The following is a 27,899-nucleotide window of genomic DNA, read 5'->3' as shown; positions in this document are numbered from 1 at the left end:
GTCTACTTAAAGACAGCATTCAATGCGCATCTGTTATGATGTAAGCTGACCTACCTCCAGTTCCCCTTGATAGGGATCCTTCTCTTGAGTTTTATGCCCTTTTTATGCCTTATTTGTCTATATAAATCGCCAACTCATTTCTCTACGTCTTTTGTATCGCGCACATCAGCCTATGATGGAGTTCTTGTACCTCTTGCAGCTCTCTGCAGGGCTGTTGAGACCTTCTCTCTTCCTCAAGTCTTTCTTGTGCTTCGATCAGCACTATGTTTCTATGACATAGATACTTTATCTCATCATCTTTTAGTTCCCTACTTTCTTCCCTTCTTTCCCTCTCCTTCTTGTAACCTTTGCACTTCTACCTCCTCCTGTCTCTTCTTTTCTAGTCCCTCCTTTTCTTTCCTTGCCTCGTGCCTTCTTTGTTTTTCCATTTACTTGCATTCTCTTTCTTTTTCTTCTTTATATGTTCTCCCTTTTCCCGCTCTTCTATCTCTTCTCTTTCTTGAACCCCATCAATGGCCTTATCATCCAGTTCGAGTAATATCTGTCCTGCCATCCATGTGTTCTGTACTATTGTTATTCCCTTAGCTTTATCCTTTACTTCTTTCGGTTTCTTTGCTTCTTCCTCTATCTCCATCTGTTTATCTTGTCTGTCCTTTCTCTTATCACGCTATTTCATTTCATTGTGTGTCAAGATATATTTGGGTTCTCTGCTTTTGCTCTCTTCCGCATTGTCCTCACTATTATAAACAGTAGGTGGATATGTCAGATTAACGTAGCTCACTGCTGCTTTAAATTCCTATAAAGTATAAAATCTCTTCTCTTCTGAGTCTACGCTCTTGTCTACACGAGAGGAAAGTGGAGCTGGAGACGTTTTATCCTCCCCTTTATGCTAATAAAGCATCCACTCGTTCTCCGCTTGATTTTCTTTCTCACTCTGGTACATCTTCTTTCTGTAACTTCTTTCCCTTATATAAATAATAATAATAATAATAATAATAATAATAATACTAATAATAATAATGTAACAAAAAATAATATGTAGCATGCAAATATGTTGTCACATGTCGCAATACTGTTTTTTTTTTACAATTAACCCTCCTGTGACCACCTCATGAGTGTCTTATTAGTTGCGCTTCGGACCCAATCCGAATGATATTTCCATATCTTAGCTGTGTATCTTGGCAATGACTGGCATAAATGTAGAAGAGGTGTGTCTCCCATGATGAAAAGTCGATCACGACTGTTCATACTTACCTGATATTTTATTCTTCTTTTTATGTAATCAAATATACCACACTGATCAATTTGAGCAGGGACCATCAATTGCCGTTTAATTACCCAAAAATGAAAATGTTTTATCCACCTTTCTCAAATAATGATACACAACCATTTTATTTTTGTTCATTTGTTTACACGTTCTATCAATTTTTAATCTCTCATTGTTCTATCATTGATATTTTAAGAATCTCTTATTATTAGTTGCCTTTGATTTTTATTCTTCTGATTGATGTCAATCTCTTGTTCAAAAAATGTAAAAAATCCACCTTAATGTTTTACTATCATTTTATATCTACTAATATAAACACAACAAAAGCTTTACACTGACATATTTATAACCCCACACACGTGCACTTTATAAATATTTCCCTGCGTACGCCTTCCTTTTCTCTCTTCAGTAAATATATCACATCTCATTTTTGCCCCATTTTGGAGATTCATAAGCAGTATTCTAGCTGGCTTTATCTCAGGTATCATTAACACCCCTATTTGGAGTATTTTTAGTGCCTACCCTTCCGTGCCCTTGGAACCAGGAATCGAGTTATATATATATATATATATATATATATATATATATATATTTAACAAAACAGTCCCTCACCCTTATTTTTGGCAATTTCGATGTTCTACTTGCTTCTTTGGCTCAGCTCGAGTTACTCAGCATCAACTCTCCCTCAAACAACCAGTTTGCATTCTGTCCAGCGGGCACCTGCAGGGATCGGACAGAAATTTCATCAAAGGGTAATCGGCCATCCCTATCTTTTTTCACATGATTTGTTGCACGCCATTCTCCACAGGAAGCTCCGCGATCTTCTGGCTTATGGCGGGAGCAGCCAAATGTTTGAGAATCTGGATCTGGGCTTGGGTCGATTAGACCTAACCACCCGCACAGCTATCAACATATTCTCTAGCACCTTGAAGCATCTCTTGTGCTAGATGTAATTACCAATAAAGGTCTCAGACCAAATAACCAGACAGTTCAAGAAATATGGCAAACCACTACTTTATTATCAATTTTATAAAGCAGCGTCATCTGGCAGACTTCGAACTGATGCTTGTACACTCACACACAAACGTGATTACACATGTGTCATCTATGAGGCCATCTTGCGTGGCAAACCTTAAAACCTATTAGCGGGAGGGATTGTTAGGGGAACATGTCTACTTATAGAAGATATATGGGTTAGTACCTCATTGGATATCTCTTATCTGTAATACAACCCTCAAACTACCTACACATAAAACACTGATTATAGCAAACAAAATGGCATTGTATTTGTCTATACAACATTGTATAGCAGGTTTCCCCATAGACCCACCGATTGGTTGTCATTTTCACCCAACCTTGGACGTTTGACCTTGTCACAGCTAGCAGCATGCAAGGAAACCGAAAACCAGGTGCTTGAATCATGTCAGATTACTCCCAACTTTCCCAATTTGTCGATCATTTCTCATCAGTCCAGCCATGAGCCAAAGTTTCCCATCTGCAGTTGACCTTGTAACCTGTTCTCTGGTATACGACATTCAAGGGAGTGAAAGCACATCACTATCTTCATGCAAGGCTTAATGAATAGCCCTTGTTTTTGACTTCTGAGACACATGTGAAGAGACCACGACTTTGTTCATTTCAGCTTCTTATTTACTGCTATTTTATTTTAATTATACTGGGTGTTATTACTCCTCTTGACCTCTAGAGACTTGCTCACTCTAGGTTGCATACATTTTATACACTTTTAATTGTCCAATACTTGGTTCTTGCAAATGTTTTCTTCTTCTTTAATCTTAGAGAAATATGTGTTACGTCCATGACTCATCCGTCTGACTCCCTTTGTGCTTTACAGCTATTCCTTAAAAATAGCATCCTTGATCCCAAGCCAACATGTACTCCTCTTGTTTTGCACACAAAGATGCTCTTCCAGCATCTCCTGTCTCTTGAATCCTGATTGGCTTCTGAGATAGTCGAATTCAATATTTACACAAGCCGGCGCCCATTTTCCAAAAATGTCCCCCCTTCCCATGTTATATATTCCTCTATAGCAGTGGTCTTCAAACTTTTTGGCCTGCCCCCCCGCTGAGCAAAATATGGCCAGTCCCCCCAAAAATGCCAAAGGGAGAGTATGTTTTGCACACGCCGTCACCGCACCCTACTCCCAGTATAGTCCCTGGGCTCCCCCACCTGCTCCCATCACAGTTGCTGTGCTCCCTCATCTCACTCCTACCCAGTTCCTGGCTCTCCCCACCAATCACACACCCGGGGCTCTCCCCACCCTGTTCCCACCACTCTCCCATGCTTCCCGCCCATCCTGTGCCCACCACAGTCTCTGGGCTCCCCCCATCCCTTTCCCAACACAGTCCAAGGGCCAGTGGTGGCTGGTGAATTCTTTAAGTGGAGAGGCATAACTATTTCTCCCAAAAATGCCATAAGGACCGAGCGCAGTGTTGGAGCCCAAACCAATCAAAGGGAGTTAAGGGGGTTTTTCTCCCATGAATTTTATTTAAAATAATGGGTTACAATGTTGCATTGTAGAACATACTTTAAAAAAGGCGTAAATAGCCAAACAGTTTGCAATTGATTCTGGGGGACCGAGGGGGCAGGCATGACATTTTTTAATGGACATCTATGATAGAAGTCCAGTAAAAGGATAGCATCCCTGTCCCTTGGGCCCCACTGGGCCTAACACAATCAACATGATTATGTGTGTATGCAAATTGCTAGGTGCCATGGGGGAAAGCATGGTATTTTTGACTGGACATATGAAAGAAATCCAGTAAAAAAATACCATCCCAGTCCCCTGGGCTCCACAGCGCCTCAGAAGGAGAGCTGATTTTGGCAGGTGGGTAGGGGGTTTGTGCAACAAAGTAATTTATGCATTTTTAAAATGCCTTTGTTGAACAACCCTCCTTCCCCCCTCTATCCACCACTTGCCAAAATCAGCTCAAGGGGCTAAAACCTACATACATACATACATAGATAGATGTACACACACACACACACACACACCAATCACTCTATCATTCACATGAGCATCCATCACCATACACTCGCTCATAACACAAACATACACGCATCCATACACATGTTTAAATTTAAAAAATGAACATAAACATACCTTATGCATTGGCCTGCGTGTGGCTGCTAAAACGCCCTCCTTCAGGCTGCTCTGTCCGTGTGTGAGGAGGCGCAGGAGCTCCCCCTTGCACATACAAACATGCAGTGCACCAGCCAGCATTTCCAAAGAGCTATGCAATGCTGGCGAAGCAAAACGCCCCAGCACTTGCATGGCTCAGTGAGCATGCGCGGCTGGGGAACTAAACTGAACTGTTAAAGGGAAATAGTGTTTCCCTTTGACAGGTCAGCCAGCCCAGGAGCACTCCCTCAGCTGGAAAAAGCAGCTGAGGCAGTGCTCGTGTTTCAAAGGGCTGGCTCCTTAGCTCCTCCATAATGGGTGAGGGGGCCGCCGGGTGGGTGCCCCGTCAACATTATGGATGAGCTGCCAGGCTCGGACTGGCATATAGGGCAATAAGGTAATGCCTGTACCAAAAATGCAAAATGCTAGTGTGGGCCAGTCAAAATGGGCCACCTTTTTGGCCAATGTGGGCCAGTTTGATGAGTTACTTCACTATGAAGTTAGTAATTTTGACAATTGTTGCTGAATAAATATTCTTTAAATATCAATTTACTTACATTTTAACACAAAGCACCCCCTTGGGTACTACTCAAAAAGTCTGTGACTAAAGGAATAAAAATCCATTTACAACTGCGGGCCACTTTTTCATTGTTGCCTGAGACAGTTTCATGCTTCAGCCTGACCATTTGAGCCGCCCCTGCCCACTTCTTCCAATCTAAAAAAAAAAAATATTATTTTCTTTTGCATTTCATGCTGGGCTCTCACTGCCCCCCAGGGAAGTGGCTGTCGCCCCCTGCGGGGCGTGGTGGGCACAGTTTGAATACTGCTGCTCTATAGCAAGCTTCTATGCATCTTTTCTACCTTGCATTACTGCGTATTTACACTTATTTGTCAGCAAGTTACCTTATCTTCTTTTGAATTCTTGATTAAGTTATCATTTCGTACATGTTTCTGTTATTGCTTCAGTTACCTTGTCATTTTTCAACATTTCCATATCGTTTCAGCATGGCTTGGTATGTCTTCTTTATGACATCACTCTGTGCTCAACAGATTTCACTCAGCGTTCCATGATGTCGAATGGTACGTGCCAACATCCTTCCATACGGCATCCTTCCACACTGTCAGTGCAAGGATACGTTTGATACGGTTGTCTGAGTGCATATCATGTCTCATACACTCAATGAGGTAAAGGCATAACACATGGAGTCTCACACAGGGCACTTCTCCTGCTGTTCCAGTATGATGGCGGCGAAGGGGTGGGAGTTAGGGAAAATGTGGCCACTTGCTCCTTTACAGCCTTATACTATATGCCTAGAAAAAAAGTAATTGCTTAGTAAGGAAGGGCTAGAATACAGTGGCTGCCCCAAAATGTCTGCTTGTGCACATCTCAAACCTATTACACATCTGCACACTGTTTCCACTACAAGAACCTTACTGGGGAACTGTCTTCATGCCAAACTCACTCCCTAGTACAGACTCAATATACCTAACACTCTTGATAAAGTGTTCCCTGTTCAATCTATCCATTGGATCATTCTGCATCCAAAAGCCCACACACATTACCCTGGTCCTCATCATTCTTGCACGTCTCTCCAGAACTCTCTATGTGCATCTAACCCTGCATCCACTTTACTCCCCCTTTACCCACTTTTCCCTTTTTCATTTTCCTTCACACATTATGGTCTGGAAAACCTTGGAGGGTACACAATACACCGACACCCAGTGAAATTTCAATCAAACTTTGGCACTTTTAAACCACTGCAGTGGAGATTTTACAAATTTAAAACCTTGCTAACGTAATATAATATGATTGCACTTCACACACTCTGTGACATGCCACTTTTCAACAGCCCCTGAATGTCTTATCCCCATACATCCTCAGTCACATATCCATTCTACTGCATCATGTATGTATGGGATGTATAAAGCACAAACCTTGCTGGGGAGCAATGCAGCACTGTACAAAAGGCACACCCCAAAATGCACAAGCAGGTTGCATGGGTAGCAGAAGAGCTGGGATAAGTAGAAGCATGCACACAACTATGTCATAGTTTCACGCCTCTTCCTTACAACATTGTCTCAGCACTTCACCAAGGAGGTAGGGGATGGACCATGGAGATGTGTGGTGAGGTCTCAGTGCATCCCACAAAATACTCTCAACTTAACGTCTTTCATAGCAATTCAATACTCCATCTCAGTTTCACAGCACCTTTACACTTGGCCTGGTAAATCTCCTAAAAAAGGAATACATTTCAAGACTTGCTCTCAAAATTTAGGCGACCTGTGGATGCATGGTGCTCGCAAATTCCTTTTAATAAGGCCTTTAGGGCAAGCCCAGAAACCCATAAGGAAGTTATTTTTTAAACATTGCCTCTCCATCACGCCAGCTATTTATTAAACAGCACAAATTAGAGCCCACGACCGCAGGGAAAAACATAGAAGAAAGACTACCTCCTGCTGTGCAGTAGCAGGAGGTAGTCCCCTGCGAGCATGCCTTCTGCCCCCTCATATGTGCAGTTTGATAGGTAACCCTGGCTGTGGTAGAAAGAAGGGGGTGTAGAGGGGTTTTCCTATTTTTCTAAAATGCTGTACTGCCTTGTGGGTGTCTGGTCTTAAACAACAGCACTCATAAAAATGTATCCTGAATTGCCCAATCCAAACATCTACACTTTGTAAAAGTTTAGGGGATCCGCCAAACCCAAATTCACTCCATAATCAGGGTGATTCGGGGATCAACTGAGTAAATTCGCCCAAGCTTGATTATTTCACAATTGCATTCTCAGAGTACTTGACCACTCCACATCAATGTCACAACACTGGACCACATCTTTCCAAGCTCACACTATTTGATCACTGCATTCAAGCCTCAAAACACTACTTAACTACCTGTCAGCTTCAAACAGCTTTGAGCATGCCTTCTCAGTCTCAAAACTTTACCACACCATGGCAGCCTTTAACCTAAAGAGTTCCTTCCCAACCCCAACCAAGGAGCCCTACAACACTTGCTTAAGTTTTTCTTTTACCACTGGCCTTATTGAAGACTCATATAGAGCCATATAAATCTCCACCGTGAGCCCACAGTGTGCCAAGAACCAGGCAGGGGTATAGAAAGAATAGATATTTAATTTTATTATAAGCTCAATGAATAACAATTTGTTCAATCACAGTCACCACCTTTTTTGTGGCAGAAAACACAGTTCAATTACAAACACACTTTTGTACATATACTTTAATCTCACTAACAAGGAACACAGGCTAAATTAATGGTCAAAATTCTTTCCTCATGAATCCCGTTGTATGTTGAATTTCAATAATGTAAATATGTACAAATCTAGAACATAATCTTCAACACTACTGGATGAGAATTCTAGTATCAAAACATAAGCACCATTTTCTTTTTGTCGAAACTAGTTCACCTTCAAGGCTTGCTTTATGGAGTCACCTGCACACTCAAAATGCTAGCAGTTTAAATCACAGATTTGTAAATGGCAAATAGGACTTTACCAGAATGTAGGTTAGGAATAGACACAGGGCAGATTTAAAACAAGACATACATCACATGTTCAGCGTTGCATCTCACTTTAGCAAAGTACTTTTCCCCCAGCCCCAAAAACCCAAGCATCAATGACATTCAGCAGCCTTCTGTTCACAGGCCAGGTCTAGGGAAGTGAGGAAATTTTAGGAATTCCAATTTGCAGATACCCCTCACTTAAAGGCATCTGCTGGGGAATTTGGACAGTAAAATGGGGTTGAGTATGAATTTTGTTCTTTCAGACACCCTTTACTTAAAGGTCTGTGCTGGGGAAGTTGGGCAGTTTAAAATTATCTTTTTTGTGGGGCTGTAAGATTATTTAGGATTTTGTTCATGCAGCACCACTGCATGGGTTTGGTGCATTGCTATAATGCGGTACAGCAAGGCATGTGTTGCCAGTGGGACATGGACATGTAAATGAAAACAGGCTATTCAGTCAAAAACGATTTCTACATCTAAAATGCAAATCATTTTTTTTTCACAGTTAAAAGCATATATTTTTTTTTATCACCTGAAATTCCTCTGTTGCAGGAGACACATTTAAGGATTAATGAACTAACCTCATTAACAATACTAACATGATTCTAACTCATTAATAATATTATGTGTTCTCCAGTGCAAAATGAGATGGAAAAGACAGGCTCTGAAAGTCATTTTAAACGTGCATCCAGATTTTTTCTCTTTGCTTCTATTTGTGCTCTGTCCACAGTATTTGCAGGAAGCAAAGACTCGAATAAGCAGGAAATCAGTTTTGTTACAGTTGCAACTGTACAAGCCAAGCCATTGTTCTTTTTTTTTTTTTCTTCTTTGGAACGCTTCACGAATTTGCGTGCCATCCTTGCGCAGGGGCCATGCTAAACTTCTCTGTATCGTTCCAATTTTAGTATATGTGCTGCCGAAGTAGGCACAAGCCAAGCCATTGTTGAAAGTAGGAGAATAGGACATGATGGATTTTTATTGGATCCATGTCACATTAAGGGAGGTAACAAGAGTTTTCCTGTAGAATCTCGGGTAAGAAATAAGGGAGAAGACATTTTACACAGCTTGGGGAAAGACTTGGCTGGTGTGGCTGGAGTTTCCTGACTAAGAAGGTCCCAGTGCGCTGCTGCCCAGTCTGGGAAATTCTAGACAATAATCCCTGGCTTGAGTGACGGCAGATGCACGTCCTTGCTGGGGTGCTTTAAGAGGGAGCATTGAGCCACTTCCAGAAGGCGACCAGCCGAAGGATTCACGCTGGACAAGCTTGGTAATTATATTGCTGAGTGCGGGGGCAGTGTGTATGCGTGCAAAACTATTCAGTCAGAGTAGAAGAGGGAATTCCAGTGTTTTATCAACATGTTTAATGTTGCAAATTGAATATGTTCTCGCCGCTCTCTTCTCATTTTGTTACAGATAATGTTGTTACTGTGCAATTTCCATTTATTTCTGTAAAAAGGGTAAGATGGTGTTAAAATGCAATTGTTTATAATACATAAAAATATCTGAAAGCAGACGGGTAGTGTGTTTTATTTTTCTCTTTTCTTTGTGCATCTACCATTATAGCACTGGTAATATGGGAAGATGTTTAGACTGTGCAATTGTCATTTTTAAGGTAGCTAAAAATAAGAAATGGCGGTAGCTGTGTGCACGATTCCATTCAGTGTATAAGTGTGTGTGTTTTCTGAACGGAACATAATGAAATAGCCTGCTGCTGGAGGTACATGAGTCAGCAGAAAGAGAGGCCCTGGATATAGTTCACTGATGTAGATAATTGTTGATGAATACCACATGTTAGCTCGCTGTCGTAGATAAGTCAGTGAGGACAGCCCATGGTGGCACTCCATATGAAAATGTGGTTTTCCTGAAATGTAAGCCTGAGGCCTCTCTAGTGATCACATGAACAAACTAAACAAAAATAAGGGGTTCTGCATATTGGGGTCACATATGAAACAAAGGAATTATGCTCACCAGAAATACCACCAATAACGCATACCAACATAATGTATACCACTAAATCTATCTGTGTGCTGAAATAATGTATATATACTGTAGTACTATATACCAAATCCAATCTGAATGCAAAGAGTGATTATTACTGAATTATTTTCATTTTGGCGGTAAGAAAATACCGCTAGGCCCCAAATCTATACAAAATACCCAACAGGGCCAAGTGCAGCCTATGGTTAAATACAATGTGGAAAGAGAGGTGGCAATTAATTAATTCATATTTATTGTGTTATAGTTTAAAAGAAATTAAACTTTACACAAACCTTTAAAATAACAAAGAAACAATTCATACACAGTCCAAAAAACAAGTCTAGATACAAATACAAAAAATTCATAACTTAAAAGAATGAAAGGCCAAAATTTAAAATCTATCCACATATACTACATACTTTCAGCTGATGATTGTCTATACAAAAAAAAAATGGGGGTAATAGCCTAAAGAGTTATACCCAATCTAACTTCAACTCTCAGCCAGATGGTATATAGTTCTGTCACCAGCTGCATACTGTTGGAATTCATGCAATGGTGCCAGAAAAGATCGTCCTTAATATACATACTTTCATGGACAAAGCTGCCAAGGAGGGGAGTAAAAGTGCTGGCCATTTCAGGTCAGTCAAAAGGTGCTTTGCGGTCTCCAGCTGATCTTGAGTTTTACATAGGCGGCATATTCGCAGCTCAGCAGCAATCTTGTCTTTTCTCCCCGTGAACATCATAGTAGGGAGTTGCTCCAATCTGAGAAATAGATCTTCCAATCTTAGAATAAACCGTCTCAGTCTGGCTGAAGGGCAAATGTTCAGATATCTCTGGGGTTTCTTAAATTCATACAGTCTATATTGCACAAATTGATAACTTCTCAAGCTCCTAAGATGTTCAAAATTCTCTAACCAGTCCCAGAGATCTATACTTTTGCTCAAAGCTCTATTTACTTCTTCTGAAAAGCAACCGTCCCTAGATTGCCAACCTATTTCATGAAACAGATTAGTCATCTGATCAATGGTTGAGCAAACCGAGTGCTCCTTATCCATTTCCTGAAATACCGCTGTTAACAATCCATTATTAGCTTCCCTGGTCATTTTTAGATATAGCGAGGCCCGCTTCTTCAGTACTAATGCCTCTAAGGAAGTCAAGCCAAGTTCCAATCTAACAATGGCCATAGGGACACATGGAGGCAGACCAAGACTACAACACCAAAATCTACCTTCTATCACCTCTAACCACTTTAAATCAGACTCAAGGAGGGCTTCCAATCCATAAATTATGGCCGGGGAAAATGCTTGTACATAAAGTTGGTCAGTACCCCACAATGTAAAGCCATCCTGTTTAACCGTGAACCTATAGAACAGGGGAGCCAGTTGTGACGCTCTAATACTACGCAATTGTTTACAGGCCACATAGTCACCAAATACTTCAAAGTCCATGCCTAAATATTGATACTGGGGAACGTAGGAAATATTCACTAAACCTACTGTAAATTGCACATGGGATACCTTCTTTTTTGTGTATCTCATGACCTTTGTTTTTCCTAAGTTAATACTAAGGCCATTCACCTCTGCATAATCCCACAGAGCAGCCGCCGAACTACACATCCCACTGATGGTATAGTCAAATATCACCAGATCGTCTGCGTACGCTAATACTGGGCAGATGGCTTTACCAACTTTAGGGGGGCAGTTGCTAGCAGCAGTTATCACTTCGGGAATATCATAAACATACAAGTTGTAAATTAGAGGTGCTATGATGCAACCTTGTTTTACACCCCTATTTTGGCCAATGTTATCCGTTGTATGACCTTCCTGATCCAGCTTCAGTTTGACTGAGTTATTTTGGTGCAAGAGTCTTAGGTAGTATATTAAACCTTCGGACATCCCATTAGTTGCAATTTTCTCCACAGACAGCTTCTAGGTATAGAATCAAAAGCCACTGTGAAGTCTATATAGAGGGCAAATAATGGGGCCGCCCCTCCTCTTAACGCTCTAGTTCGTAATATGTCCATTACCATGATATTATCGGAGGGAGAATATCCCTGTCTGAACCCACTTTGGAATTTAGACAGTACACCAGAACCCTCAGCCCACGATTGTAGCTCATTTAACAAAAGTGAGGCAAATATATTACCTGTGGCGTCTAACATTGAAAGGAACCTATAGTTGCTTGGATCGAGTCTGTTTCCCTTTTTAAACATGGGGATTAGTATTGCCATTTGCCATGAGTGGGGTATTTTACCGGATTTTAAAACTTTCTCAAATAATATGCCTAACAGGCTTGCCCAGAACTCAGGGTGCGATTTCATAACAACATTGGCCAATCCGTTAGGGCCCGGTGCTCGTGAGGCTTTTATCTCTTTAATTTTCTTCAGAATGAGTTCATATGATATGGAAATCGGTGTCTCGACTGGAGGACTGCCCAATATTGTTAATTCCTCATCCTCTGTGTTTCTATTTTCCAGAAATTTTACCCACACTCTAGCTTCAATGGGGTTAACTAGTGCCCCCCTCTGATTACCTTGTGCCTCACCCAAGAGGGACCAGATATTACGGGTCTTGCCTTCGCATATAGTCTTGACCAATCTTTTCCAGGAGAGTACCTTGTCCGCCCTTTTTTTTGCCTTAATGGCCGCCCTGTACCTATTTTTTATCTCCCTGATTTTTAGAAAATATACTTCTCCATGGGCCATGTTCTTTTTGGCCTTTCCTAGCTCTGCTCTGAGATTGCGTTTCATGTCTCTGATCATTTTATCGAATGGCGGTTTTTTCCCCTCAGGGCCCAACATCAACCCCATAGGAGCCGCTGCATGTTTACCAACGAAAGTATAAATCCAATCCTCTATTGAATCAATAGACATTACATTAAAATTAGACAACTTATTATATTCTACTGCCCCCAGAGCTTCGACTGCGAGTGATATATTTTTATCCGACCAGGAAATCCTGGTACCCGCTGTATTGGTTTTCACCATACCTAAATTGCTGGATTATAGCTGTTCTCTGGGACTAACCATCACTCTTTTCAAAACCGCATGGTCGCTCCATTCATTGGAAAAAGCCATCATGTCTTCTACCTGTTCTTGGAGCCTAGGACATACAAATACATAGTCCAGCGTACTGTAAGAGCTTCCATTAGACCATGTTTGTTGCCCAGGATGGTCACTGGTAGTTCTACCGTTAAGCATTGCCATATCCCAGGACTCAAACAGGTATTCCCATGCTCCATCCTCAGGGTTTTTATTATTGTGGACCACAGTTCCCATTCAGCATTTTACACTCCCGCCCTGTCATATGGCAGTTAAAGTCTCCAACAACCATTATCCCTGCGTCAGTTGTTATAGTCACCCAGTTCGCCAATAAATCCTGGAGCGCGTCTTGCAATTGTTCACTTAGTATCGTCCCAGGTGGATTATATAGGCACACCAACAAAAATGAGCCCATAGGGTCCTTACCATCGAGGATCACTTCGACTGCAATCCAATTACTTTCAAGGTTACAGGCTATCTGCCTCAAGCCCAGAGTGTTTGTCATCCCTATGATCAAGCCACCATAAGGCCTGCCTTTTTCACCTTTTTTGGCAGCCAAATGATACAACTTATAACCATCTAATATTAGTGGGTCTAAGGCCCATGTTTCTTGTAGGCAGAAGCAGCTGCATTTGTCAAGCAATTTAGTGGAGCCCTCCGATGAGAGGTGGTGTGCAAAACCCGGCAATTCCAAGATAGAATGGATAGATCTCATTGTTTAGACAGAATCTCAGGAAGAGCATCTACCAGCCATTTCAACACTTGTTGTACATCAGATGCTTCTATCTTCTTATCCTTTGGTATATTTGGACAATCTACAGTTACCAGAGGAATAGCTGCCTCTTCCTCCGGACAACTCAAATCTACTTCATTTAGATCGGCATCCACTTCCACGTCCACGGTTTTTAATTCCTCTTTATAGCTTCTTAGCAATTCAGCAGTAGTTAAGAACTTGCAGTGTAACGCCAAAACTTTAGGGTTAAGGCCTTTCAGGGGTTCCACAAATTGAATGTCATCTGATTTAAGGACCCGCAATTGTGGAACAGAGTAAAGTCTAGTCCAAAGCTCAGAGCGTGAAAGCCATTTGTAGTCCTTACTCTGATATAGATTGTTAATCAGACATATACGGCTTCCTTTCGTTTCCCTTATGTTGTCCGTGGTGGCGGCTGCTTTAGTTCCTGGATCTTCTAGCACTACAGGTTGACTTAGTGCCATATCCATCTCAGTGGCGTCACAATTACACGCCTCATCCATCTCCACGTTCACTTCCTCTTCTTCCAACTTGTGTTCGGCGGCTTGTTCAGGCAGTAGCCAACTGGTGAGGTAGCCATCGCTGGCTGACTTCCTTTTCTTAGCTCTTGCTAGTCTTTTCCTACTCTTCTTGGTGGTGATTCCCATCACATTCTGCTCTGACATCATTGGTAACGTGGCACTGACTCTTTTGCCCTTGCCAGCCATTCTTGCTAACCTCTTCTGTTTTTTGGAAAAAAATGGATCAGGACTGCCCACATTGTGATCTGCCTCCGAATTTTGTTGCTCTTCGGTTTCATTTGCAATATGGATGGCTTCAGAAAGATTTGCTTCTGCATCTTCAGCAGATGTCGATCTCCCCTTTTCTCCCATAATTAAAGCATCTGTGTTGGCAAGGATTCGTCCCGATATTTTAAGTAAAATCTTAAGCGCAAATTGTAGCGAAGCAACTGATGCAAGGATCGCAGCAATTTCAGCTGCCCCTGCATATGATTTATCTTAGCACTCTATTTTGACGTTGGGATTGTCCTCCATTGAGACCATTGCTAGGTTTGGTGAGAGAGATAATCTATCCAAACCTCCTCCCACTATAGATATCTCTGAAGGTGTGGTCATCGGTCTGTCTGCCTGTATTCCACTGTTGTTGCTCGGCCTTGCTTTAGGTTGTGGTGTCATACTTCTTTGGATGTTTAGACAAAGATCTAATAAAGAATTATTATCAATGTCAGCAGAATTTGACACACTCAATAGGGCTTTTGCGCCTTGATCAGGTGTATCTTCCTCAATCATAGTTTAATTTATTTCAGGAGGTGGGTTTGGAGAAAAGAATTTGGTAATCGCACCTTGATTAAGAGGGGAAGTTTTCTTTACTTTTGTTTTAGATTTGGGCTTTACCATTTCAACCTCCTTGTTAACAAGGCCCCAGGTAGTTACCCTCGCCTTGGTTTTTCTCAGGTTGTATGCGGTGTGATTCTGGTCCTTTCCTTATTACATTGAGTAGCCCACTAGATATACCCCTTACAGTGGGCCGATTTGGATTCCCAGGGGCTTAGACACCTGCAAGCTGTCGGTCTCAGTTAGCTCGGTTCGAACAACAGCATTCACTTTCCCACAACCTGTTACTGTTCCAGTTGTTCACTTGGTGGTGTCTTAGTGCTCACCATAAAGACAAGGCAGAGATAGAATAAGCCACCCTTGTAATGTAGACCAAATACTGGCCACCTATTGAAGCTAGTGGCCCCACTTGTTACAGGTGAAGCGCTTCCACACACTTAAGTGAGGCACCTACTAGAGAAATGACAAATGCAGGAGTATGCCACACCCTGGTTGCTCAAAGGCAGTTATGCCCACAGTCACAGTCAGTGGTAGTAGCAGCTAGGTGCCCAGTAGGTCTAAAAGGGGGAAATAAGGAAATGAAGCAGCTAGTCAGATTCTCCCTGCCCATGTATAAGAATGCCAGTAATTATTTTAAGCAAAAAGATAGCTAATGCATAGGGTATAAGGGAGGAAAGGAGCACCAAGGTAGAAGTGCTGGAGGGGCGGAAGAAAACACCAAAACCGTAGCCCCACTCCACTCCACTTAACTGTGCCTCCAATCCTGAGTGCCCGTCCTAAAAAGCCCTCACACACTCAGCCAGCCGTCAATCCTTTCCTCAGCTGGTGCATCTCCCACGCTATCTACGTGGAGGTTTTTAAGGGAGGTAAGAGGGGCCCAGAAAGGGGCTCAGAAAGCAAGACACCGACTTACCCAATTACTGTCTCTCCAGGTCAGGAACAGCACTTGGCTCTGCACCTTGTACCCCCACTGGATGCCCCACTGCTGCCAGAGTGCTGGCACGGGGTAGGGTAGAGTAGGGTAAGGTCGGGCAGGTATGTTCAGGCTGGCTGGCTTCCCGCAGGCTTCCGGAGCTTCTGCACTGCAGTCACTCGCGCTCTCGCATAGAGGGAGAGGATTAGAGAAAAAGACCTCCAACCGTGCCGAATGCGTGCTGAATGTGGAAACACGAGGAATCAAGCCGCGCCTCAGAGTCAGCACATAACACAGAGGCCGCCTCTGATTCAGTCGATAATCGGATATTCAGACTAATAATAGTAGAGGTGGCAATTGAACATTTTGTTTTATAGATGAGAATACCTTTTATTTAAAAAACAGTTCTAGGTTTCAGTGGGGAATTTCCATTTTAGGGACAATTATCTTTTGGTTTCAAAGGCAAGGTTTGGGGATGGTGACAGTTATCAGTTTTGTTTTGGTGGCAGGTAAATCTTCTGCTTAAAAATAGTTTTGGCATCCTGGGTGAACAGGAAAATCAAGGCACCCCAATTACTTTAATTCACTATCTTGTATCCTCCCGCTAGAAGTGGGGGAGAAAGTTTCAAATTATTCCAAGCTCCCCCCTGCATCAATCTATTTGGGAGCTCATTAAATTAACATACAGTCAATTATACTAACGGTCTACACAATATGCTCTCCCCACCCACTAATGGAAGAGAACCCACTATGAAGGGGAATGGGTGAATTATAGATCCTCACGCTGAGATTTTGTTAGACAATTTACTTACTTTTAGAAATCTCTGGGCTCTGCACTCATGGAGAATTAGCAGGGCTTCACTCTTAGGGAAAAATAGGATTATGGCCAGCACTTCAGTCAAATGGAATTCCAAAGCAATTCTCCCTCCATGGTTCCAGGGAAGCCTCACAGTCACTATTTTCAGGTCTCCCCAGCAATAGCTAGCTCCAGCTCGCTTCCAATATTTCCCCCAGAGGCAATTTCAGCAGATCTTCTTTGGTGATTTTTGGCAGATCTCTGTTGGTACTTTTTTGCAGCTCTCCCCCTCTCTCATGGTGCATCCACTTTATATACCACTCACCACACACACAAACTTAATGAACTAAGGAGTTGCCAGTTTATTATCTCACAACCAGGATTGGAAAGTTACCCTTCTATCCCCATCCCCTGACTACCAATAGGTTTCGGGGGTGGTGCCATTTTCATTATGGAAAAACGAAGGGAGTAGATAAATCCACTGTCTAGAGTGACTTTTGTTTTATATGTTACTTTGCAAAATTGCACCTAAAAAGGTCCCTACAAAGTAACTATTTTTATTTTACAAATAATCATCATAATGTATATATGTTTGTGCTCCTCTCATCGTGACAAAGCTATCTCGATGTCACTCATGTTTACACCATGTTGTCTGCGCAATTGGTGTTTTTTTCTCATTGACATGAAAACAATAGCAGTGATTATGATCAAACTTTACCACCAGTTATGTGATATATGATATGATAGGTTATTTGTAACATGCTTAATACCCAGAGGTTTCTAAGCAGGTACCCAGGGATCGAACCTGTGGTGCTCCGTGATGTCTTGCTTCCAAGGCCAGCACATTGCGCTTGAGCTATCCTCCCAAGACATTTAGCCACTATTGTCCCATGTTTCAGCTTCTTCCAACTTTTTGGGGAACTATGTTCACTTTTTAGCTAGGTACCAGAGTTCTTCAATTCTGACTTTCATGCAAAGTATCCCCAAAGAACCGCCTTGAAAGTAGCTTTCACATAACACCTCAATGACTTTTCTTGCCCTTAAGATGATAGAGAAAATCAAGAAAATGTAAAAATGCATATTACATATTATCTCTGATTAACTCCACAGCTAGTTTCACTTTAGCTCTGAGGAGTTACTTTCATGGAAGTGTGAGAAACCAGAAGGTGTCTCACACACTAGTCCACTAGTCCCGGGGATCGGTCCTCCAGGTGGCCAGGAGATGCCCATCGCTTTTGGATCCAGGCAGTCTCTTCACTGGGTCCCCATTGAAGCATGTGTTAAATACAGGATTCTTACCATAACATTCAAATGTGGACAAGGTATTATGCCCTTATATCTTCAGGATTCTATAAGTGACAAGGTCATTGGCAGATCGCTGAGGTCTAGTGATCAGGATTAGCTGTTTCTGCCTAGATGCAGAACCACTAAATCAAAGAAGGGGGCTTTCCACTTGGTTGCTCCTAAACTATGGAATCAACTACTGATGACGTTAAGACTCCAGAGCTCTCTGGCGGCCATCAAGAAAGACCTAAAAATGCTCTTGTTTGCCTGATTTAGCACTGTTTTCCCCTGCCACCCATTCTCTTGACTCACCCAGCATGGTGAGCTAAATGTTTTTTGTAATTCTTCTGTCTTACTTGTCTGCGCCTTTATGCCTGAGGGTCCATAGTGTGCCATACAAATAATGTAATGTAATGTAAAGTTCCTTGGGCTGGACCAGTACGGGAAGATAACTTGGATGTGGGGTATTTGGGGAGTGGGAGTGGGAGTGGGACACCGGATGGTGAGACACAGTATTCCCTTCCCTATAACACCTTTACCCCATCCTACCAGGTAGGAAATTTAGGAACTCTACCCACCACCCCTTTACAACACAAATATTTTCTCATGGACAGCCCGCTATAGGAGAAAACAGACTAAAACCCAAGCATACCTGACATGTCCCAATACAATGGTCAGGTGAGGTCGGGCAATTACTGACCGTCATACATGCCTGACTTCCACATCTGTGTGAGCCAAAGCACATGAGGAAACAGCAGTTTCGAGACGGCAGCTGAACGAGAGAGGACATTTGGCAAAACAGAAGAGGATCACAAGGAGGGAAGTACCCTTGACCTTTTTGACAAGGAACTGTTACTTTCCAGAAACCTTGAGAATACAAATCGTAAAACCAGGAAACCAGGCTGTTGAATCCTGCATTGTGTGTCGGAGATACCCAGGGCCCTCCTGCGTCAATAATCAAGCAGGGAGAATCACAAGCCGCCGTGGTACCATCCTTGGCTCCAAGAACAAAGCAGTGTCAGTGAAATCATCACAGCCAGTGAGTTGGGGAGACCGATACAAGACTGGTCTGTGTTGAAGCCAAGGGTTGCAAGCAGGAACATTGTATGGCAAGCGCTGAAACGAACATTGTTAAAACGCGTGTGATATGAGACACAAGTAAAGTTGAAGTGGTTGTTAGTGACTGAACTTTAAAAGCAAGATACAATACCTTTGACAGAGTGGTCTGGCGCTGCATGGATGCTCAATCGAAGGTCTCTGTATGGTATCAAGCTGAGAAGTGGCAAAGGTGAAAGTGAGAAAAAGGTTATATTGAGAAGAGAGCAAATAATTGTGTATCGAAGTGGGCCTGCGACGGGTCAAGCAAAATCCTGCACACAGTCGAAAGTCTTTTTGAAGTAGAGAAAGTTTGGAAAAGTAGATTCATTTGTTCCAAGCCCAGCTGAGGGAGACCTATTTAAGGTGTTGTGTTAAAGTGGGTCAGAGCCCACCAGAGGGGGGATCAGAGGTGAAATGTAAATCACCCAAGAAATTGTATACGTGAAATCCCATGAAACAAGGAACTTTAATATTTGTCGTGTTTCATCAGGCCCTCTGAGATAAGGGACTTTGAATGGCAAAAAGACTTTGGAACAGAAGGCCCTGATGTTAAGGTTTTGAACTGCATTCTCGTGCTGGAGAAGCCAGAGTGTGTGCTAAGCTCGAGTGTGCCATGTTGTCCCATGCTGAAAACATAGGGAAGGGAAGCCAATGACTTGAATATCCTGACATATAATTTCATGAACACTTTTCTTTTGTATAACATTGTTTCCCACACTATTTATATTTAGAAGTAAGGATTGGCAATAGGTTTATTACTATAGGCCCTTTTATTTTGACAGACTCAACTAGGACTGCGTTAATATTATTTGATGGTCGTAGCTTTCTCCCATCTTCAGTTTTAGGATTAGATAGGGATTTTTCAAGCCCAATTGAAGTTCAATAAACACCCTTGAACTATGATCACTTATGTCTGTCCTACTGTTTGTTACCATGCCTTCCTTACAGAACCCACCTGATACAGAGTCTGTTGGGCAGCAATGTTGACACTGTCTGCAGTAAATTCTATAGCCTTTTATACTTTGAAAGTTAATGTGCTGCTGATCATAAATAGTTGGTATGATTTGGCCACACAGAGATCTCCCATTGCAGATAAGGAGCCAGGCTGGCCCTGCTATGTCATGAAGCCATGCTGACATCTGGAATTCGGTCCTGGTAATCTTAGGTCGACCACAATTTTGATGTAATACTGTATAATTTCAAGCATTTTCACTCACCCAGGGCTGCGTCTGTGTTGATCTGGCCCTGTCATAAACTTGGTGTACATCAGCTTCACAGAGATTTCCCTTCCAGATAAGGAGCCAGGCAGGCACTTAAGAATCTGCCCACAAACAAGAAGTACATTTGTCTGTGTTTAAGGAGATTCACATATTGTATCTGCAACCATATAGCCTTTTCAATGGAGGTCTTCATTTCTCAATGCTGCATCTTATTTATGCAGTTTGCATCTTTCTGTTATAGTGAAATGTATTCTTGAATCAAAGTATTTTCTTTGTTTTGCGCTTCCAGTATTTTTCATACTGTGGCAAAAATGAAAGCAAAGGGCTTATTTATTCGAAGGTGGGCCTTATTCGCTTTAAATTAAAATGTTACTTGGCTTTAACTCTGACATGCAAGGCTCAGTTTCCCTTACTTTTCAGTGTACACAGCATTTCAATGTGTGGCAGTTTCATTGAAAATGTTGCCTGTATCTCTCAGCCAGCAATGTGATGTGCCTTTACAATCTGCCCTATGATTATACTTTTCAGCATTCTTTTGTTTTCAACTGCAGAAAGACACACACTTTCCTTAATCCACTGTTCATTGTCATCTTCAGCAATACACATATGCTCATTCACCAGGGGATTTTGCTGTATTACAATGTTTTGGCCTGCCATTTTCTTTAGGGTGACTTGCCAGTAGATGCACTGCCTCTTGCAGCAGAGGCAAACTTGACCTTTCAGTTCATGTCATTTGAGACTATCATTTAATCCCACAAATCTTAGTCTCACACTACTTCAAAATGTCAGCTCCACCTCGACAGTGTATCACCTCTGTCTTATGCCACTGTATTGCACCCTTGAATTCTCATACCACCGTACAACAATATGTGCGAGATGGAAAGGTCAGGGCCCTGAGTACCACCCACTACTTCCATGCTTCCCCAGCTAATTCAGCTGATTTCTGAATTTTAATCCATGTTCTCAGAACCCCAGATATCCGACAGGTCACTATTCACCACATGCATGCCAGAACCCATAGACATTTGTAGGGCAGTTACCAAAAATAGCACCTTTCCCACTTCACTTCCCCTTCATGACTGACTGGCTGTTTGGAAGATGCCTACTTTGCAGACCGTAATAGTTTTTGGGGTACAGCCCTGTATGATACCCACTGACCATGGCAATAAATTGCAGGAAATCCCAAAACCGCCAGCATTTGCTTCCCACAAAGTACCCAAGCTGTGCATGGATGCAGCTCGGTTCTCCGAAACTAAATGGGATAGAGCGAGGCATGGGATTGTATTTCTGTGTTGGGAAAGTACTGCTCACATAGATATGCGCGCCAAGAAGCACTTGTGTATTTTGCCTGTGGCATTTGAATGGGGGTGGCCTGAGTAGGGTGAGCCTGTTAATTCAAATGAATTAACTTCTCTGATTGGAGCTGTGACTCCACTTGCAAGATCCAGAAAATGTTCCATAAATACCGAAAGCACCTAACTAGTCAGTCTTGAAAAAGTGTTCTTGGAGACCACAAGGATTGTAGCGAAAGAGAGAGAGTGTGAGTGAGAGATAGAGAGGGAGAGACAGAGAAAGATAGGGGGTGAGAAAGAGGAAATTCCCAGACTGGGGCCTACGCTAGACGATCACTTTCTTCCCTGTGGAAAATCTTACTTTCTGGCCCTTGTGTCTTCATTCCCTCAGCTCTCCAGATGATTTGGACTACAACTCCCCTCAATCCTTGTCACTACAGACAATGCTGAGAGATCTTGGAAGTTGTAGTCAAAAGCATCAGTAGAGCCGCAGGTTCTAGACCCCTGCCCTAGAGCTCGAGTTTGCCTGCTTATCCCAGTGCAGATCTGATCATTCAAATGATAAGCGCCTGCTCATTTGTGGCCTTTAGGAGATGAGCAGCGAGAGAAAGAGTGCAGCGGCTTCCCCACATCAGAGGTCAGCAGGGATGATGTCAAGAACAGTTGGGTGTAGAGTGGCTACCCAGCCTGGCATGGCCATTCACCTCCTTCACTGAGACAAATAGAACATTGACACTCTGGGGCGGGTTACTGGTCAGTTGGGTTTGTTATTCTGCCTGCAGAAAGGGTCTCTGGGTGCATGTCAGGCACTGTCCAGGAGTGCCTGTGGCAACTGTGACCCCACCTACCCCCCTATTCCTTGCAGTTGCTTGCTGGGTGGTCCAGCACCATGAACTGGGTTTTGAGGCCGTCTTGCAGAAGTTATGATCCCCTGTGTATCACCCTGGGGTTTGCCATCACTTATAATTAATTACCTTCAGTCCATCATCAAGGACAAGCACAGGTGATGCAAGCTGTCACCACCTTTGCCGGGACAGAGTTCTAATGACCTGCCGTGCTCTTCTTCAGGGAAGGCAATTGTCTCCCTGCGCCATACCCCAGGTTGTAACACTGACTCGCAGCTCCTCTCCGAGTTCAAAGGGCCTGGTGACTTTCTGGACTGGGAGATCAGCCTATCCAGAAGAAGATACAGAGCAGTATAGGGAGGCCGCTCTGGAGGGGTTTTTACCACCCACAAGTCTTTCGATTCAATGCACAAGCGTGGGGTATCCGCGATGTTCAAGGCGCTCCCAGCCTTACAGGCAGCCCAGAAAGCTTGGCCAACGGCTGCTGCTATGAGATTTCAACTGCCGTTTACTAAAACTCTCTTTGTTTCTCGAGTTTTCCCTCAAAATAGAAGAAAATAGCATGGGTTGTCAAACATGATGGATCACGCGCTCCATCCCAACACCTCCTTAGTCGTCCGCTTCAGGGGATTTTGGTTCCTGGGGCAGCAAAGGAGCTGTCCATGGTGCTGACCCGCAAGAGACAATCCAATGCCATATTGAGTAACATCAGGCTACACTGATCTGCATGACTGCAATAAACCCCGCCATTTTATAAATCTGTTCCCAGATAATGATTGTTATTGCACAACGTTTCTAGTGTGTCGATAAAGAGTTTTGGACGCCCGGTTGGTTAAAGGGAAGTTTTCGTATCATCTTATACTGCAGCTGGTACCATCACAGACACTCTTCTATAGAGAGTATGCATTGGCGACGATTTAGTGTTTGAAGTAATTTTGCTAAAAGAATAGTCCGCTACTAATTCACTATGTAATTTTTTGAATGAAACTACCCAGACAAATGGCTTAAGTACATTTAAAAATCAAACGCATGGTTGGCAGGAGCATAGAGTTGACAAGTTCGTTAGACATGCTTCTGAATAAAAGCTAAAAACGCCCCGCTGTTTGACTGGCAGGCGAGTGCTGCTCGCCTCCAAGCCAAGGGATCTACAGTCAACTATGCGAGTGTTTTCCCTGCGTACAGGGCGATGCAGACATGCTCCACAAACACACATAATAAAAAGAGAGACTTCGTGATGCCACCTTCGAACAGAATAGGAAGCAAAAGTAAAGGGTACCCGTGGAGTTATGTAGAATACGAAAAACCAAAGAGTGCATTGAAACTCTTCTACGTTTGTTTGAAACTCTTCTACGTTTGTTAATTGAATACGAAACCGTGGATCCCCAACGTGAAGTGCATTTGGGGAAGTTTATTACAGATGTTCATTTTTTTTAAAACATTATATTCTGCAATAGAGTTTTAAGTGGCAGTCTTGGATCCTGAGTGTTTTAAGTCTTTAGGACTGAAGAGGTTTATTGAAGAATTGGAGTACGATTTTTTTATGTAATGCAATGATGTTATTGGCTAATGTTTTTCCTGGTATATGGCGAATTTGTTATACATCCTATATCGATATTGTGGAAATTGCATTGTTATCAGTGCTTACGGTTTATTATAAGCCATAAAATCCTAACCTTTGCAGACATTGCCCCGTGTCTCTCGTGCTGCCTTCAAGACGGCTGGCAGCCTACCCCTTCTGTACAAGTTTCTGTAGAAAAGCCTGATGCCATTGACCAATGGCCTCAGGGGACAACACTCCCTGGTGTCACCTGTCTTGCCCCACTTATTTCCACATCTCATTCTTCACATTTACATATTGTAGATGCGGAAAGGGTCCTCCCCCTCCTGGACTCGTCCTTGAAACGGCACTCAACCTTGCGGTATTACTCCCCAACTAGTGCACTCTAGCAGCATCAGGGCAGGAGCAGTAGTGGAGGCAGCTTTTGGTGCCGGGAGGTAGGGGAGGCTAATAACAGGACACCAGCGGGAAGCTGGGGGGCACACTGGGCATGCACTAGGCACCAGGGGTGGGCAAGGTGGAGAGCCGCCACCCCCGGCTACCACCTTGGCGCTGCCACCTGCAGAACCCTTGGCCGGGGCATAAACCACACTCCAAATACTTTCACACAACACTTCGTGGATTAAGTTACCAGAACAACTAAACATGCTGAACTAAATACTCTATACACTATGATGACTGAACAGCCTCTACTCGGGTCATCTCTGCTAATAACGCAGCAGTCGTTTAACTTACATTCCACTCACGTGCAATGCAGTGCCCTTTTATTTCATGTATGTTTAGACTATGGTGTGCTGAAGGTCACCGCCAACAGCACTTGCCGGCCATAACATCCTGAAATTAAACCCTTGTGACTAGTCCACAAGACTGAGCATCCCCTGGATACCCCGTGCATCACATCAACTTGACCACATGAAATACCTCGCATCAATGCCACCCCCCCATCCTGGCACTTCCCTGATATCTTTTTGCTTCCTCATCTTAGTCTCACACCACTTCACCACATGTCATACTTGCACCAACTCAGTCTCATACCACATCACCTCAGTCTCACCCCACCAACTTATCCTTGTTTTCCACAGCTACAAACCACTATATGGACAGTCTAATTTTCATAGAGTTTCCTCAGCTCAGTCTTACATCATCCTGATACAATGACACTTTACAGCACTGCCTGGATCCTAGTCCTCAGGACCATGTCATTGCTTCAAGGCACTTCACCATCTCTAAACCTAATCTAGTTTGACAACATCTTCCTACACTATACTATTTGTCTTAGAGCATAGAATATCCATAATACAGCGTCATCACAACACCTAAATCATGCATCTTCATCACTCTAACTTAGGCGTAATGCTTCATCATACATTCCTGTGTATATATATATATATATATATATATATATATATATATATATATATATATATATATATATATATTCAATGGAAAAACATTGATGGGGTATAGCGAGCCGAGAGGGGAAGGATGTTTTCTGCACAAATGCATCCAGTTCCACTTCATGGAGAACGGGACAGAGAAAATGTTAGCCCACATGGGGAGAATCTGCAAAATTGGGGAGAATCTGAAAAAGTGGGGTATTATACCTCTCTTTTTACCTAATGACGTCAAACTAGTAAAAGCTCATGGCAGAGCTATGTCCCATGGTTGTTGCATATTGGTTGGACCGTGAGAGTTCAATGGGTGTATGCAGTTCGTTAACATATGCGAATAGCTGGACTGTGCGGATGGGCAGAGCCTCTACGTTGCCTCACAGAGACTTTTATCCGGATCAAGTACTAATTCCGCCCTTGATTTTTGCAGATATATTCCATGAACAAATCTTTAGTTAATGATCAGTTAAAAAAAAACACCTTTCAACAAGCTCCTGTAAATTCAGCTAAAGCCACCTTAACTTCATGCCCCATGTTGCGCAGCCTATGACCACAGTGATGACATCACAGATGACTTCACAGCCTCTGGCCATGAGTAATGTCCATTTTAGAACACTACCCATGGTGTTCGGCCATGCCCACTGTATTTTTTAAATCACTACCAGACCACTAGCCACGGCACGTTCCCATTGGTCTCCCTTATAATACTATATCCCCCATAATGCCATTTTGGGGTAAAAACATTAATTTCATTCTGTTGAGATAAGTTTCTTACCTTAACGGATTACTAACTAAAGTTTTTTCATTGAATTTCAATGGTTTGTTATTCCACAGATTTTTCTGCACCACTGGTTATGGGCTTCAGCCATGCTCACTGTATATTTTAGAAAACTACCATACCACTATCCATGGCCTTCGGCTGTGCCCACTCTATATTTTAAAACATTTGGCGTTCCCATTGGTCTCCCCTATAATACTATATCCCCCATAACACATTTTTGGGGTTAAAATATGTTATGTTAATTTACCAAATGTAAGTATGGCATTGTAAATCCCTTCTCTTCTAATAGATATTTCCTCTTGGGCTTTGCATTGGAAACGGCTGACTTAAGCCAGTCCTGAGTTCCCCAATGCGTTGAATTTCAGAGGATTTGTTCCAAACGTTTCTTACCTTAACTGATCATTAACTAAAGTGTTTTCATTGAATCTCAAGGGTGTTGTTATTCCAAAGACTTATTCCAAGACCACTGGCCATGGCTTTCGGCCATGCCCACTGTATATTTTACAACACAACCAGACCACTAGCTATGGCCTTCGGCCATGTCCACTCTATATTTTAAAATACTTGCATCAAACATGTTCATCAATCACAGAATGCTTTTGACCTGTTTTGACAGTGGTATTGCTATGTGTGTAAGACAGCAGGATTTGAGAACTCACATTTTTTTTAGGCAATGCACAGTGAGATTAGATTATTTGCCAAGGGTCACACACTTTGGTAAGGTAGCTTGCTACAAGCCCTTGTTGTATGGTTGGTCTCTCGCTGACTATTGTGATACATCACAGTACCCCAACTAACTGCATTTAAAAGCAGGGAAAAGGGAAAAAATGACTGGCTGCAAGAATAACGTATGCCCAGGTACATTTGCCCCATAGAGAAAATCAAAAGCTGTCACCCATGAACATATGCACAGTAAGTGAACATATATCCTAAAAGGCAAAATACATATGTAGTTCAATTGACCTTCCCCTTAGAAGAAGTGTCCAAGACAAAATAGCATTTGACTGTTAAAAAAGTAATGAACACCAGAAAAAAAAAAAACTTGAGAGAGGAAATGTTCCAATAAATATTCTGGCAAAGTGTAAAAGGAGCTCACATTTTAAACCCAGCAATTGGTAGTGAAGTATTCCCTGGAAAACAAAATCGTCCCAATACGAGACAAGCGCTTGTGGTTTTGTGGGTAATCGTTTGCACTGGGAACATGACAACCTTGGTCAAATTCGGGCAGTCAAATACTTGAACAAGCTTGCCAACCTAAAAAAAAAAAACAAATGGTTTTTGAGGGGACGTTATGGTTAAGTTGCCCTAACAAAAACCTGTACACTTCACTAAAAAAAACTTTCCACCTCCCCTTTATGCTTCAAATTAAAACCGAAAAACCCCTGAAATTCACCAGTTATGGTAAACTAAGCCCTAACCCTGCCACCACCCCTGTGCACTGCTACCACTAACACCCAGACCATGAAAGTTGTCATCTCAAATGTCAATGCTGACAATGACGACATCACTTGTTTAGCCCCTTTCTTTTCCTTCCCTGCCACTGCACATTCCCCCATTATAGTAAGCTAAGCAACCATAACTCGCACCATCTACGTGCATTGCTAAGGCTAACACCCAGGACATCAAATATGACATCACAAATATCATTGATGACATCACTGATGACATCACATGTGAAAATAATATTCCTAAAAAGTCCCAC

At 42.5% G+C, this 27,899-nt stretch overlaps 1 non-coding gene across 1 annotated transcript; it reads right to left on the bottom strand.

Annotated features, from left to right (window-relative positions):
- Window positions 1-8,739: 8,739 nt before the first annotated feature.
- LOC138461525 (U6 spliceosomal RNA) lies at window positions 8,740-8,846 on the bottom strand. Its single transcript, XR_011264144.1, has one exon. It is a non-coding gene; the product is annotated as a U6 spliceosomal RNA (small nuclear RNA).
- Between the last annotated feature and the right edge of the window lie 19,053 nt (window positions 8,847-27,899).

The sequence above is a fragment of the Ambystoma mexicanum genome, chromosome 1p (assembly GCF_040938575.1).
Source record: "Ambystoma mexicanum isolate Mex_15411 chromosome 1p, UKY_AmexF1_1, whole genome shotgun sequence".
In the NCBI taxonomy this organism is placed as follows: Eukaryota; Metazoa; Chordata; class Amphibia; order Caudata; family Ambystomatidae; genus Ambystoma; species Ambystoma mexicanum.
Note: the sequence above shows the minus strand (reverse complement) of the source record. Positions and strands in the feature narration are given on the sequence as shown.